The sequence below is a fragment of the Chenopodium quinoa genome, unplaced genomic scaffold, assembly GCF_001683475.1.
Source record: "Chenopodium quinoa cultivar QQ74 unplaced genomic scaffold, ASM168347v1, whole genome shotgun sequence".
Lineage (NCBI taxonomy): Eukaryota > Viridiplantae > Streptophyta > Magnoliopsida > Caryophyllales > Amaranthaceae > Chenopodium > Chenopodium quinoa.
In genome coordinates, this window is record NW_018743955.1 from 5,914,334 (window position 1) to 5,928,011 (window position 13,678).

Sequence of the window (13,678 nt, forward strand, 5' to 3'; positions counted from 1 at the left end):
CCTAGCCTCTCGTGCTAGGACAAGATAGTTACTTCATTACTCTTACTAGTTTTTAGCATAACTATCAATGTGATACTACTGTTCTTCCTCAAAAATAAAAACTAAAAAAAAAAAAAAAAAAAAAAATTCAATGGCTTCAACCGCAGGTTTCACTTTCACCAACCTCAACCACTGCGGCAACGTTTTCCACCAGCCTCAACCACCGTAGCGCCTCCACCAACCTCAACCACTGAAGCTCCTCCACCAATAGCGCACGCAAATAGCGAAGCCGCACCACCAAACACCCAAAATCATAGATGAAAAATCAGAAATTTACCAAATCATAACATTAAAATCAATTGATAAAAGTTATAGATCAAAAATTAACAATTGGGAATTAAACAAGCTACCTCAATAAATGTTAAACACCAAGCAACCCGCAATAACTTGCGACCATAAACAGAGCAGAACAGAGATTTAATGGTTCTATCTTTCACGCTAGACTTTCGCGACGCACTGTATCGGAGTTGGGGTTGGAAAACAAGGCTCGTTGTATTTCTAGATTTTTCGTATCATTAGCGGCGATGCGACACTTGTAAATAGAGGAAGACGACGATGGAGAGGAGGTTAATCGGAGGTTAGCTTGGAGTTTCTAGGACATGCATTGAACCATTGAAGGATGAAGGTAGAAGAGAAAGGAATTAGAGTTTTAGTCTTTTAGAGGAGGTAAGAAGTGAAAGAAGAGGGGAAGTTATGGATGAAGAATGTAGTGGAAGGCTATCTTAAGAAGAAAGGGGAGTTAGGGTTAGAATTTTGGGCCCTTTCATATGTTAGATTATTCTTTTTTATTTTTAAAAAATAATATTAAGCATATAGAACGGTTAACTAAGAGGAGCGATTTATATTGTAAGTGTAAAATATTTGGGTATACTAAATAGAACGGTTAACTAAGAAATGCGTTCTATAAAATAAATTTACAATTTAATAAATATATTAAATAAATCAAATAAAACGGTTAACTTAGATAGACGTTCTATATTCTTCAGGAGAACGCCTACCTTTGGTAACCGTTCTATATTTTGCGATCTCTAATCTAGTTTTTGGTGTAGTGTGGGAAGAAAGACTTGCATGGCTTGAAGGCAAGTCGGAAGAGTGGGTTGTATTGGGAGAAAGGTTGCCCAAGCTCGAAGATATTGTGATAAAAGAAGCCGAGCAAATAGAGAGGCTTACTTCGGCAATTGATGGGTTGACGGAGCAGCTTAACTTTGTGCAAGGCGTAGCTGACGAGGCACAAGATAAATGTGCAACCTTGATGCACGCTCAAAGAGGGCTCGGGGGAACCAGAGGTGCTAGAATAAAACCTCCCAAACCTCGAACCTTCAATGGCACGAGAGATTCGAAGGAAGTGGATAACTTCATCTTTGACATGGAGCAGTACTTCCGTATCTGTCAGTTGGAGGACGGACTAAAAGTAGATACTGCCACGATGTATTTAGTGGACGACTCCAAACTCTGGTGGCGCACAAAGTATGCCGACATCCAAGCTAAGAGGACGTCAGTAGACACGTGGGAAGATCTAAAGAAAGAATTGATGGCTCAATTCTACCCAAAAAACACTGAGTTCGTTGCTCGCACCAAGCTTGTGACTCTTCAACACAAGACCTCCATTCGTGAATATGTAAAAGAATATTCGGCTTGCATGTTGGAGATCCATGACATGTCGGAGAAAGACCGTCTATTCAAATTTGTGCGAGGTCTAAAAGATTGGGCCCAAAGAGAGATATGGCGCCTGAAAATTGATACCTTGTCAGGTGCTATAGCTGCAGCTGAAAGGTTGATGGATTATTCATCAGAGAGGGTGCCTAATCAAAAGAAGGGAAAAATGGGGTCAACTTCAAGTACTCCGAAGAGCACTAGTGGTAACTCCCAAACCAGCTCGAACAGTGTTGGGAACAGATATAGGAGTGGGGGAGAGGACTCACGTAAGGGCGGAGTCGCGGCATCCACAAATAGAGGTGGGTCCGCCGGCTCATCATAATCATGGAATAAACCCCTCACTTGCGTACTCTATCGCGGACCGCATAAATGGTTTGAGTGCCATCACAAGGCGGAAATAGACAACCTCCAGAAGAAGTTGTCCTCGATGTCCTCAGAACCCACTAAGGGAGATGACAAAGAGGAGGACGTTGTCAGCGAAGAAGAAACCTCTAAGTTAGGGGCAGTGTATTATATGTGTGCAATGGAAAAAGAAACATCCGGGAACAAGAGCCGAGCCACCAGCTTGATGTACGTTGATGTCGTGATAAATGGGAAGAAAGCCCGGGCAATGGTTGATACGGGAGCTACCCACAACTTTGTCACCAAGCGGGAGACAAGCAGTTTAGGCCTGAAGGCCGTGCATAGTGGAGGTCGAATGAAGACCGTTAACTCCAAAGCTCAGCCAACTTGTGGGGTGGCAAGGAACGTGCATACGAAGATTGGGGAGTGGAGTGGGACTCTGGATTTCACAGTGGCAACAATGGATGATTTTGAGCTGGTTCTCGGGATGGACTTCCTACACTCCAGTAAGGCTGTCCCGATGCCCCATCTAGGGTCCTTACTTGTGACAAGCCGCCAATCATGCCTCTTGCGGACACACACCCAAGCAGAAGAAGGGAAAGAACTGAAAGGCCCCCTCCTCTCGGCAATGCAACTCAAGAAGGGGATCAGGAGGAATGAGCCTACGTTCCTCGCTACTCTCTTAATGAAGGAGGAGGGGGACATTCCGAGGTCATTAATGAGTTACTGGGGGAATATTCAGACATCCTCCCCAAGGAGCTCCCGAAATCTCTTCCCCCTCGAAGGGCCATAGATCACAGCATTGAGCTGGTGCCTGGTGCTAGACCACCCGCGAGAAGTCCCTATCGGATGGCCCCTCCGGAGCTCACAGAGTTATGAAAACAATTAGATGGTCTGTTGGAAGCCGGATTTATCCGTCCTTCTAGAGCTCCCTATGGTGCGCCGGTCCTTTTCCAGAAGAAGCAGGATGGGAGTTTGAGATTGTGCATCGATTATAGAGCCTTAAACAAGCTAACGGTGAGGAATCACTATCCAATTCCATTGGTGGAAGATTTGTTCGACCAGCTAGGAGATTTTGTGTACTTCACCAAGCTTGATCTAAGGTCTGGCTACCATCAGGTTCGAATTGCACAAGGAGATGAACCAAAGACGGCTTGCGTCACTAGGTACGGGGCGTTCGAGTGGTTTGTCATTCCATTCGGGTTAACAAATGCTCCTGCAACATTTTGTACGTTGATGAATCAAGTTTTCCACGACTATCTGGACAAGTTTGTGGTGGTCTACTTGGACGACATCATAATCTTCAACAACACCCTTGAAGATCACTTAGAACACTTGAAGAAAGTGTTTGAGAAATTGAGACAACATCACCTGTTCGTGAAGCGAGAGAAATGTTCCTTTGTGAAAAAAGAAGTAAGCTTTCTTGGACATTTCGTAGGAGGAGGCCGCATAAGGATGGATCCTAAGAAAATCCAAGCCATTAGTGATTGGCAAGCACCAAGGAACGTCTCGGAGCTAAGGCCGTTCTTGGGGTTAGCTAATTACTACCGACGCTTCATTCAAGGATACTCTGAGATAGCGAGCCCTTTGACGGAGTTGCTAAAGAAAGACAACAAGTGGGATTGGTCAGAGAAACAACAGGGGGCTTTCCTCAAGCTCAAAGAAGCAGTAATGAAGGAGCCGGTCCTAGCGCTCCCCAACATCAACAAGCCGTTTGAGGTTGAGACAGATGCATCTGATTATGCTTTGGGCGGGGTCTTACTCCAAGAAGGACACCCAATTGCTTATGAGAGCCGGAAGTTGAGTGATGCAGAAAGGAGATACGCAGCACAAGAAAAAGAGCTCTTAGCGATTGTTCACTGCTTGAAGGGGTGGAGACACTACTTGTTGGGCTCGAAATTCATTGTCTGCACCGTAACACGGCGGCTAGCTACTCCCTCACCCAACCAAAATTAACGGGAAAGCAGGCTCGTTGGCAGGAGGCCCTTGCCGACTTTAATGTGGAGTTCACTTACAGGCCGGGAGCAAGCAACAGAGTTGCCGACGGCCTGAGTAGGCGTACGGATCTTGCCACAACATACAAGCTTGCCCCGATGACTTCAAGAAGTATTACCACGGCAGTTCGGGATCAAGTTCGAGCTTATCTACCAGATGGCCCAATGACAACTACCTTAACGAAGATGATTGAAGAAGGGAAGACCAGACGTTTTTGGATGGAAGATGGTCTCATCTTCACCAAAGGTACAAAACTTTTCATCCCTAAAGCAGGAGGATTAAGGAAGATGTTGTTGAAAGAATGCCACGACACTCTGTGGGCGGGACATCCAGGTTGGCAAAGGACTTAAGCTTACTCTCTATGGGGTATTATTGGCCCGGCATGAAGGAAGACGTTATGCACTACACCCAGACTTGCTTGGTTTGTCAACAAGACAAGGTGGATCGTCAGAAACCTGGAGGCCTCCTAGATCCCCTCCCTGTTCTGTCACGTCCGTGGGAAAGCATATCGATGGACTTTATTAGTGGTCTCCCCAAAGTAGATCAGTATTCAGCTGTGATGGTGGTGATCGACAGATTCTCAAAATATGCCACCTTTGTTCCCTTGAAGAAGGCCTGCGGTGCTGAGGAGACGGCGTCATTATTCTTCAAACACATTGTGAAGTATTGGGGGTTGCCACAAAGCATCGTCAGCGATCGAGACACGAGATTCACGAGCATATTCAGGATGGAATTGTTTAAGCTAATGGGGTCCGACTTGAATATGTCTTCGAGCCACCACCCTCAATCTGATGGGCAAACTGAGAGATTCAACGGTCTCTTAGAGGAATACTTGAGACATTTTGTCAGCGCCAATCAGAAGGATTGGGTGAAGCTCCTTGATGTTTCCCAACTTTGTTTTAACGCCCAAAAGAGCACAACATCCAATAGAAGCCCTTTTGAACTGGTGATGGGCCATCAACCTCTCCTGCCTAACACGATAGCAACCTCCGAAGAGGGGAGAAGCCGCGATGCACGAGAGTTCAAGCGAGAATGGCAGAAAAACATGGAATTTGCTCGTGCTTACCTAGAGCGAGCATCGAAGAGAATGAAGAAGTGGGCAGACCAAAACAGAAGGCCGTTGGAATTTAGTGTGGGGGACATGGTGATGGTGAAAGTCCTGCCAGAGCAACTCAAGTTTCTTCAAGGAAGTGATCGTCGACTAATCAGAAAATATGAAGGCCTCATCCACATCACCAAACGGATTGGGAAGAGTGCGTACAAAGTTGAACTGCCTACGTGGATGAGGATACACCCAGTCTTCCACGTTAGTCGCCTCAAACCATATCATCCAGATGCAAAAGACGATAGCCGCAACAACAGCTCCCGCGCCAACATCAGAACCAGGACGAGAACCTCCCCAACAACCAAAGAATGAAGCTGCTGTTTCTTTTTCTTTTTGTGCGTAAGTTTGTTTGTGAGTCGACGAGGTCGTCGACGGCTTAAGTGGGGGAGGATGTTAGAATCCAACCTCTTTATTATGTATTCTTCTTTATTTTCCTTGTAATTTCCCTTTCGTAATGTCTCTTTAGTCTTTCTTTTTATTTTCTAGGCTCTAGGGAGAATTATTGTGTTACTGTCATTTCAACGTTCACTTGTAATTCTCTACTAATGCAATATAAAGCTCTTTAGGGAGCGCATGGTTATTCAATCTACGCCCTCTACCCCTTTGCTATTGCTTTAAGACGTGTGTGTTGTTTAAGCCTTTATAGATATTGTGCTTACCTTGTTTTAAAGCATCCCCCCACCAAACCAAGAGACCCTCAAAAGACGCCCTCATCTAGTCGGTTCCGCTTGCGCCCGCTTCGAAGTATCGGCAGTCACAAGCCCCGACCTAGCACCCGTTATTGACGAGTGCTTTCTTAAGATACCTTGGTCCGTGTTGCTGTGTGATTACGAACCTCACTTACTTTAGTCTTGCATCCTTGTCGCTAATAGTCAAGCGCGCGCCGCACGATCCGGTGTCAAAACTCTCGGACCGTGACACTAAGATTACATGCCACCATGTTAGTTTTCTTCAAAATACTTGTTGTTGATGTGTTGAATACATCATCACACCTTGTCAAACTTGGCTGCCTTGAGTTCCAGGGACATTTTTCCTAACTTGAGAAGGTCTCTGTGTACATATGAAAGCTATTAAGTGAACAAAAAAGAACATAAAAATATGAAACAAAATAGAGTGAAATGAGCTAACTCACTAGTTGGATAACACTGCCATTAGCTGAAATGATAATCCCAACACCAACAGAGCCTGTGTTGCTACCAGCTACAGATGAAGTTGAAGAGGATCTGCCACCTCTTGATCCCCTCCCACCAGTTGAACCCCTACCACCTCTTGAACCAGTTCCTCCTCTAATCATCCTCCTTCCTCTCCCGAGCTGGGTAGGTTGTGCAGTAGCAAGATGATGATGTTGTTGAGTGGGACCAGCAGATTGCATCATAGTAGAGGCTTGTGTTTGATGTACAGTCGAATTTGGTCTAGGTTCTGATTGATCATTCCTTGGTCTGCCCCTTTTTCTTTTTGCTGGTGGTTCACTCACAGTAGTTATGTCCTTGTTTGGACACCTTCTTTTATTATGACCCTTCTCTTTACACACACTATAGGTAATTTCCATTCCAACCCGAGTTAATGTCCCTGGTTTTTTAGGATTCTTGGAAGGATCTTTGATCCTATTTTTCCTAGGCCTGCCTGTTCCTATTTTAATGGGAGGGGGTTTTAGGCTAGAATTCACTCTTAGCCAATGTCTTTGTGAAACGCTAAACATCGCCCGCAAATTACCATATAAAGCCCACAAATATGATTTGGTGTGACCATTATGCCCATTTTCTAAAATTGAAATAATCTCGGTTTAAAAAATGTGGAGCCGTACTAGCTCGCCGGGGGAGACCGGAGGGCAGGCCGGAGATGCGGGGGACGCCGTAGGTACGTCGTCGTCGACGGAAAACGAGGTAAGTCACCGTTAAAATTCACGGTTTACCGTCGGAGTGGCTCCGGCGCCTAGGATGGACGCCCAATCCGTAGCCTGGACGTCCAAGCCAGACGCCAGAACCACCAGAGTGGCGTCCAGCCCAGACGCCCAGACCACCAGACTAGCGTCCTGGCCAGGCGCCACTTTACTGGATGAGGCGGCCCTGCCAGGCGCCAGTCCAGTGGCTGTGGCAGCCCTGGCAGACGCCACCCTTATAAATTAATTTATTTTTTTTTCTTTTTTGATTTTGTTGTTGTTTTTTATTTAATTTTTTTTTTAAAAAAAAAATCGAAAATGATTTTTTAAAAAAATTCGAAATGGGTTTTTTTAAAATTAAGTTTGAAAATTCGAAATGATATATTTTTAAATTTAGTTTGAAAATTCGAATTGGGTTTTTATAAAAATTAAGTTTGATTATATATAATTATGCTTTTTTTTGTGTTAATTCTGTGTAAATATAGAAATTAAATGTATTATCCGTTAAATGTATTTATTGTAATATATAATTGATGCAGGAATATGGTGGAGACGGAAATGATTACAGTGGGATATTTGGACATGATGGTCCATTCGAAGAAGCTCAACAGGCGATTGATTGGGCAAAACAGGTTGCAATTGCAGCTGGATTTTGCTTGGTAGTAGTAACTCATAAATCTCAACGGGATGGTAGAATGGATCGCATTTTGAGATGTGACCGTTATCGCAAAAGAGAAGAAAGAGATTTTCGTACAGCCACTCGGTTTGATACAAAGCGGAAAGGTTGTGGGTGTGAGTTCAGAGTAAAGGTTCGACAACTACGGAGTCGTGACGGTTGGGAAGTGATTGGTTACTCTAAATGGGGGTATCACAACCATGAGATGATAGTATATGAAGAGGGTCATCGACAACTGAGCGGCTTAAGTCCTGCTGCGAAACTAGTTGTGAAAGAAATGAGTGATGCTCAAGTCAAGCCTGCTAAAATATTAGCATCTGTGTTAGAGAAATTTCCAGAAGACCATCCAAACCAAAGACACATCTACAACGTCAGACAACAACTCAGGTTTGAACGGTCAGAGGGAAGGAACCCTATACAGCAGCTGCTACACCAGGCACAATCACGTGGTTACCTGTTCTGGTTTGATTCTGATGAAGATACAGCGGAGGTGACTCATCTTTTCCTTGTGCATCCTGATTGTGCTGATATGATCAAGTCTTGGCCATTTGTGATTTTGATCGACTCAACGCACAAGACAAACAAGTACAAGTTCCCACTGGTTGAGATCATGGGGATGACTCCAACGAACCAGAACTTTCTAATTGGTCATGCAATCATCAAGGATGAGACGGCTCCAAGTTATTATTGGGTGTTGGAGAAGCTGAGAAACTACATCGGGCCTAATGTTCATCCAGCAGCCATCGTCAGCGACTGTGAGGGAGGTCTCTTTGCCCCCATAGCAGAGCTGTTTCCCGAATCGAACCACTTATTGTGCACATGGCACATCAACAACCGCGTGAAAGTGAAAGCCTACAACCTTTTCAAGAAGAATTTGGAAATGGCAGAGAGATTGGTGAATGGTAAGTGGCGGAAGATCCTACAGGCTACCACAGAGGAAGCGTATGAGCGAGCATTGGCTAACTTCAGGGATTCGTACCAGTGGTGTCCGGCACTAGTGGACTATGTGATGCAGCAATGGGTCCCTCACAGGGAAAAGTTTGTCAAATATTGGACAAACCAGGTACTTCATTTTGGGAACAGTACAACATGTAGAGTTGAGAGCGCTCATAGAGCTACCAAGGACTGGATTGATTCATCGACCGCTTCTTTGGATACACTGTTCGAAAGACTTAACAAGTCAATTGAAACTCAGAAGAACGACATCAGGAACTCTCTAGAGGACTCTAGACGACGACATGGTACGATGTATAGCCATTTTATATTTAAGATTCTCCATGGTCGTGTGTCGCACTACTGCTTGGGGTTGATTCTCACTGAGCTGAACAGGGTGAGGGACTTGGCTGACGAAGTGTATGCTCGGTGTGGGTGTGCTATTTCAGTAACTCATGGATTACCTTGCGCATGCACCATTCACCGCGTTATTACAGAAGAAAGGGCGTCGTTACATGTTGATCAGGTCCATTCATTTTGGAGGACGCTTGTTATTGGTGAGCATGCAGACACTCAAACGGCCGACCGTGAACAGGAGGAGTTGGAGCAGTTTCGTTCGATGTACGACCGAGTGTCCTCCAGCCATCCTTCTATTATTCGTGACGCTACTCGTGTACTTCATGACATGTTCCACCCGTCTACCTTAGATTATGAGGAACCCGAAGGAGTTGACCGTCCTCGAGGTCGACAACGGCGGAACAGGAGTGCGTTTGAGTATATCCGTGGTCTTGGTCGTGGTCGTTCTCGTAGTCGGACATCGTCATCTAGTCGTAGTCAATCTTCATTGTCTGTGAATATGCCCCTGAGAACTGGTACGTTTTGGTTGTTTTTATTGCACATAGTTTTAAAGTGTTACTCCTGCCTTCTTAACTGTCTATAATTATATGGTGAATAGGAAGAAACGATGTTGATCAGTTTCCGTACAAGGAAAGGATACCTGCGATCATCATGTCATACTTGGAAGGGTGGAATGATGTAATCGGAGATGGTAACTGCGGATTCCGGGTCGTGGCTGATGTTTTTCAAATGGGCGAAGACAACTACGGTTTGGTGCGTCAGTTGATGTACAGCGAAATTGCCTCTAACCGAAATGTTTATCGTCATGTGTACCAGGATGACTTGGATGGCGCTCTGCGGCGTATCCGGTGGGGAGGTGGACCTTGCGGCCAAAATCATTATTTTTACGCGCCCCTAGATCTGTTTGCCGTTGCAAACATTTACAAATGCGCAGTCATGCATTTCGGCCTGGGAGTGCATAGTCAAGCTTATTATCCTTGTACCACGGTTCTCCCTTGGCGGTCGCGTGAGACTGTCACCACACCGGTCAGAGAGCTAGCTATTGCGTTTCTTGGGTCGTCATACAGACATTTCATCCGACTAGACATGTCAACCGATTTTCCAGTGCCACCGATTATACCTCGGTGGTACAACATTCGCACAGCGAGCGTAGAGGGTTGGGATGCGCTATATCATGACCGGATCCACGAATGGAACACCCTAGCTGCATTTTAGTTTTTCATATTTACTTTCTTTATTTGTAATCTTATTTGTACGTTGCTCTTTTATTTGTAATCCACGAACGGTTATATCAAAATTTAAAAACAGCACTGATAATATGTTTAAGTTGGAAGCTAAAAGAACAATCTAAAATGTTACAATCTTACAACATAATGTCCAACATAATGCTCTATAAATAAAATGACAAAACCATCAGTAATCCCTCCTCGACGACGACTCCCACTGCGCAAGGGTCTGTTTCAGACTATCAACAACAGCTCTCCCTGTTGCACTCATGCTGTCCTTCTCAAGAGAGAGTTTCTGTACGTCCTGCATTATCTTTCCCATCCACTGCATACAACAAAAAACAGAAGATGAAATACAATAACAACATATAAAACTTAATTAAAAGACAACGATAAATATAATATAAGACATACCGCTTCCATGGCAGTAGGCGGTGGCACATAATCATCATCGATGTGGACGAGATCTGCGATCAACCTCGGGTGCGAATACCGGTTGAACCATTCCATGTAGTAATGGCCACACATGGGAGTAACCCCAGAGGGCGGCCGCTGCAACTCCGCAGTCCATAAGCGGGCCACCATCGGAAACTGGTCCCACATCCCGGTCATGATATCCGGCCATTGCACGACGTAGTCCCTCGACGATGCAGGTCGGACCGCCTTCATCGGACATGCCGGGGGAGGAGGGACAACTTGGACAAATCCAAGCTGGCGAAGACAACGCTGGGGCATGTACGCCTCGACGATCTCACGATACTGAATGAGTCTCGTGTACAGGGTCCTGGGTACCCTAACACTAGGGTTCGGGCCGAAAGGCATCCAGTTCACCTGTACAATAACAACATATAAAATTTAATAACATGAATATAATATGTGCAAATAATAAAATGTAGAAACAATTTATAAACGTTACCTCTAAGGGGGACAGCCTGTCCAGCAATAACCGTATCGATCGGAGGCGGTCAACGGACTTCTTCTCCGAGCGCGGACTCCACGCACAAGCACGCGGCATCCCCTCATCAATAGGAACTGGGTCACGATGTGGTCGCAATGCAGGAAAGTACTCGTATATCCAGGTCTGCAATAGAGTCAGACACCCAGTGATACCTGCCGCGTCAGCCCGACTCGCAAATCCTAGTTGGCGATACAAATACGCCAACGTAGCCGATCCTCAGGAAAACTGGCCTACACTGTCGGGGTCACACGCCTCCACTATGTCGCGTGGCCTGAGCTTGTTTCCGCCGCTCTTATCCGGAAACAAGGTACATCCGAGGAGTAGAAAAACATAAGCACTCAGCTGTGCGTCGTGCGTCTTACGTGCACTGGGGTACAAACACCGCTGCAACACGGATGCGATCTTCACACCTCCGTGTTCCCAAACACCTAGCGCCTCGGTGTACAGTGCAGCCCTGTCCACCGCCAACAACTCCGCCAGCAAATCTGCCTGATCCGCATCAGCCACAGCACAAAGTCGTTTACCCTCAACACGAATCCCCAGAATGGCCTCGACGTCATGTAACATGATCGTCATCTCACCGAACGGAAGGTGGAAAGAGTTTGTATCCGGCTGCCATCGCTCAATGAAAGCCGTGATCAGCGTACTGTCAATCTTATCGTGCATGGTGGCAGGAACGTGATTCACCCCAGTGCCCTCCAGTCGCTCGAACATCTCGCTCTCCGCCGGCCAAGCCTCAGCCCATGTACGCAAAAAGCTACAAGTCTTTTCCCGGGTATGACATTTCAACAACCCCGTAACTGAAGGCCTCTCCTGGTCCTCCCAAATACGGGCAGTTATGTGTCCTAGAAAGCTAGGAATCACACTCCCGTCAACAGGCCCACCGGGCACCTCACTCCTAACAACCCAAGAATCATTACCGGCCCTCGACCGTTTCCTGCTTGCCCCAGATACAGTGGACGCATATGATGTGCCAGATCTACTAACAAACCTACCACCCCTACCCTTACGCACCTCCACCATATGTGTCTCGTACATGTCATCAACCCTCTGACTGAATGGACCGTAATCATCATACGATCCACTGCCATCGTCCACATCCTCATCCTCATCTGCGCCCTCCTCCTGCTCTTCCTCCTGGTCACCCTCCTCAGCATCATCATCGTCATCGTCATCCTCATCCCGACGGTGGATCCGTTCTCTACGAGCTGAGGCCGAAATACCACGGGATCTGACATGTTTATGCCCCGACCTCTCCACTGAATAGCTTCTACTAAGAAGCTCTACATTCTTCCCCGCACCATGACGACCCAGTAAATTCTACACAAAATTTTAAAATATATAAACATACAAAAATTTATACGAAAAATAGCTACCACTCCCAAATCAAATAAACTAAAACCATACAAATAATTGTAAACAAAATATAAACATAGAAAAAATATGACAAAATTGAAAAAATTTATAAAAATAAACAACAAAATATAAAAACATTTCAAAAATATATTACACAAAAAAAAATTAAAAAAAAATAAAAACAATATTTTATTTCAAAAAAAAAGGGGGGGGGCGCCTTGGCTGGACGCCCAGCCAGCAGTGGTGGCGCCAGCTGCAGACGCCGCCACCAGTGGGCTGGCGCTTGGGCTGGACGCCAAGGCCACGGCTGCGGCGCCTTGAATAAACGCCACAACCGTGGCTATGGCGTCCAGCCCAGGCGCCAGCCTACTGGTGGCGGCGTCTACAGCTGGCGCCACCACCGCTTGCTGGGCGTCCAGCCAGCGCGCCCCGCCTCCGTCACGGCGGTTTTTCCTTTTTTTTTTTTTTTTTTTTACAAATTGTACCTTGCCTCCTTGGGACCTCCTTCCCTCCGCCGCCGCCGCCAATTCCTTGTCTTGCCGCCTCGACATTGCCGTTGTTTGAATTTTTTTTTTTTTTTAGAGAGGTTCAAAGAAGATGAGCGATGAGAGTTTGAGTGATGAGGGTGTGAGTGTTTTTTTTTAGGTTAAGGGCAATATTGTCAAACCAAGTGAATTTTGTGGGCTTTATGTAGTAATTTGTGGGCGATGTTTAACAAATCCCATGTCTTTCCCCCTCACATGGTGGAATCGACCCTGAAATTGAGAGTATAAGCATATATTATCAACAACCAACAAACAACACAAGTCAATGATTAACAACATAGCCTTACTTAAAAAAAACAAAAAAAAAAACATACCTGCATATGCTTTCAAGTACATATCCTTTCTGTATCATTTATCAACATAGTCTTCAGCATTTTGATGCAAAATAAAGATGCATGTAACTGCATGGCAGCATGGAATTCCAACCATGTCCTACTTCCTGCAAGTACAAGTTCTTGCCTCCAAATTCACAATTACTTGATCAAAATGGTAGCTTACATTAAACAAGGATTCAGATGAAGGCATGACATCACAATGTGTAGCTCTGTCTTTCTCTTTCTCAAGCTTCATGTGAATCTTAGGGCAAAGAACTGAAGTACAAGCATCTTTCT